General features: G+C 39.4%; 1 pseudogene; it reads left to right on the top strand.

The window, feature by feature from the left end:
- Positions 1-1,248: 1,248 nt before the first annotated feature.
- On the top strand, positions 1,249-1,345 carry LOC144306301 (U6 spliceosomal RNA; annotated as a pseudogene).
- Positions 1,346-3,331: the final 1,986 nt, after the last annotated feature.

The following is a 3,331-nucleotide window of genomic DNA, read 5'->3' as shown; positions in this document are numbered from 1 at the left end:
TACAGCTGATCTTTGGACAACATGAGTTTGAACTGCGCTGGTCAACTTTATACATGGATTTTTTGGATAAATACAGTATAATACTGTAGTGTATTTTCCCTTCTTTAAGATTTTCTTAGTAATGTTTTCTTTTCTCTAGCTTATATTAATATAAGAATACAGTATACAATACTTACATAAAATAGGTGTTAAATCAACAGTTTATGTTATTGGTAAGGCTTCCAGTTAATAGTAGTCTATAGGTTAAGTTTTGGGGGAGTCAAAAGTTATAAGTGGATTCTTAATTCTGTGGGGGGTCTTTACCCCTAGTCCTTGTGTTGCTCAGGGGTCAACTGTACAAATAAATCTCATAATAACACATTTTAAAAATGGGCAGAGAAAATGAAGAGACACTTCGCCAAAGAAGATATAGGAATGGTAGGTAAGCACATGAAAAGATGCTCAACAGTATTAGTCAAGAGGAAAATGCAAATTAAAACCACAGAGAGATACCACTTTGCATCTGTTAGAATGGCTAAAATTAAAATTATTGACCACACCAAATGTTGTTGAAGATGTGGAGGAATTAGAACAGACCCCTGGTGGGAATGTAAAATAGTACAAAACTTTGGGAAAAGTTTAGCAGTTTCTTATAAAGTTAAATGTGTACCTACCTTATAATCTAGTCATTCTGTTCTTATTTATTCAAGAGAAAAGAAAGCATATGGCCACACAAAGACTTTTCCACAAATGTTCATGGCAGCTTTATTTGTAATCACTAAAAACTGGAAACAACACAAAGGTCCATCAATCGGTGAGTGAATAAACAAATTGTGGTATACCAGTACAATAAAATACGATTCAGCAATAAAAAAAGAATGGATTACTGATACATGAAGCAATACGAATAATTAAAATAATTATGATGACTAAAAGAAGCCAGGCCCCAAAGGAGAGTATATAATATAGGAGTTCATTTATAGAAAATTATAGAAGATGGGAACCAGGCTATAGTGACAGAAATTGGATCAGTGGTTGATTGGTGGTGGCAGGGATGGAGAAGATAGAGGGTAGGGAGGACGTGAGGGATGAATCACAAAGGGGCACAAAGAGGCAACTTTTGGGGATATGACTCTGTTCCCCATCTTGGTTGTAGTGAACATTCAACAGGCGTATATATGTCAAAACATCAAATTGTACAATTCAAACATGTACAATTCTTTGTATGCCAATTATATTTCAGTAAAGTGTTAAATAAATAAAGACTTAGTGCTTGTTTCAGGAGCACATACACTAAAATTGGAATGATACGGTGTGGTCCCCGCACAATGATGACACGCAAATTTGTGAAGCATTCCATATTTATAAATATGTACACAAGGGACATTTAAATGTGTTTGTTGGAAATATCCAACCATGTTGTCATTTGACAATATTTGCTGAATGCTTCCATGCACTGAAGGTACAAGAAAAGGTCTGAGATGTAACCCCTATAATCCAAAGGCTTTCAGAGTTGTTGGCAAGTTCTCATTTTGAACTTGTGGGGTCTGAGCTGTGTGTGGGATCTATGATACAGATTTAGGATCTAGAAGTCCAGAGCCAAAGACAAGGTATGAGCTGAAGGCATAGATACTGGAGTTGGGATACATCAAGCAAATGTATTTATTTGGAGAAATCACCCAATAGGACACTGTTGTATACTGGAGCACCAAAAAGATAATGTCTGGGTCTAGTTTTTACTGCTTTGTTCTCTTATTTCCCCAAATAAACATAATCCTATTCTCCTAATTTTGATCAGAATTCATGGCAGGCACCCCTTCGTTATTCTTTTTTTCTCCTTCGCTCAAGCTCTCCATTCGAATCGTTATTTCCTTCTAGATCCATCTCTCTCCTTCAAGTGCATCTCTACTCCCTGAAGCTCTCCTCACCATCTTCAGGCATCTTGAAGTCTGGTCCTGACCAGAGTGGGGGTGAGCTGGTGAGTGGGGATTGTAGTATCAGATCAGGGGTAGCCTGCAGAGTTTCATCACCAGACTGTGGGAAGCCAAATGTAGATTGTTCATCCAGACGAGAACTATAGCATCTCATGAAGTCCTCGTAGGTCTTGATATCTTCTATATTCTCTGAAATCTTCACTACCAATGCAGTTACTCTTTAGAGTAATGACCTACCTGGTCATTACTAGTCTGAGATGGCCCTTCTCTGTCCACAGCCACCCAGCACTTGACTGCTACCTCTAGACCATCTGCTGTCCTGCCTGTGGCTTATTGGCAAAAGGCAACGCTGGATGGGAGACTTCAGAATCTGGATTGAAGTAGCTTCTTCAGAGAAGTAGGCTTCAAGTAGTGTTGCCAGTTTCCCTTTTATCTTATCTCATAGTCCTGGTAACTGTGCCTTTTCCTTCTTCTCCACCTTGTACTAGAACTCTTGAAACAAAATCCCCATCTCTGCTGCTTTCCTATTCCTTAGCACCTGGCTTGTTGGCTGGCTGTATCAGACAAGAATTTCAGTTGGTACCAAAGTAGTGAATAACAGTGGCTTAAACAAGATAAAAGTTTATTTTTCTTTCAGGTAAATAACATCCAGAGGTAGACAGCCCAGGAATGCTGTAATGGTTCAATGCTCAGGGACCAAGATTCTGTCTTTCTTTCTAAAACAACATTCTTAGCCCTGTTTCTATTTTCAAGGTTGCCTCGGGGCCCCCATTGTCTGTTGAAGCGCTGGCCATCACTGTTGTCTTTCAAGGAAATAGCAGGAGAAAGAGATAACGGGAGAGGGAGTAGAGGGGGGGGGGGGGCACATGGCAACTTTTCCTCCTCTTTTTACAGAACCTTCCAGAGAGTTCTACCTAGAAACTGCTGCTTATATTTCATTGGCTAGAGATTAGTTACATGGCCAAACCTTGCTGTGCAAACCAAATAAAACAAAGATTCTAAGTAAGACGGAGAGAATGGATTTTGGATACACAATCAGAAGTCTCTGACAAAATCGCTCAGCTTAGGAACTTTTGCCATTCACATTATATTCCCCTCTTTCCCTGGTCCAGTGTCCTATCCTATCTCCCTGATCCTAATATCTGCTGATGGACTTCTATAAATCTGACTGCCTGCTGATTACCCACCTGGGTCTCCAAATTTTGTCTGTTTCTCTTGCTATATATATAATTGCTGAAATTACTCGATTAGTCCTAATTGGCCTTCCATGCTGTTGACACCATGCTTGGACTTCCTGTCTATGAATTCCTGGTGAGCAGTATTTTCCAGTATTGCCAAAGATGCTTGAAGTTTCCTCAGGGAGAAGAAGATGAACATATTGCACAAGAGGCAAATGTGGGAAAGGGTGATGACAATCA

This window comes from Canis aureus, chromosome 36 (genome assembly GCF_053574225.1).
Source record: "Canis aureus isolate CA01 chromosome 36, VMU_Caureus_v.1.0, whole genome shotgun sequence".
NCBI classification, from domain to species: domain Eukaryota; kingdom Metazoa; phylum Chordata; class Mammalia; order Carnivora; family Canidae; genus Canis; species Canis aureus.
The sequence above is the reverse complement of the archived record's forward strand: the minus strand, read 5'-3'. Positions and strand labels throughout refer to the sequence as shown.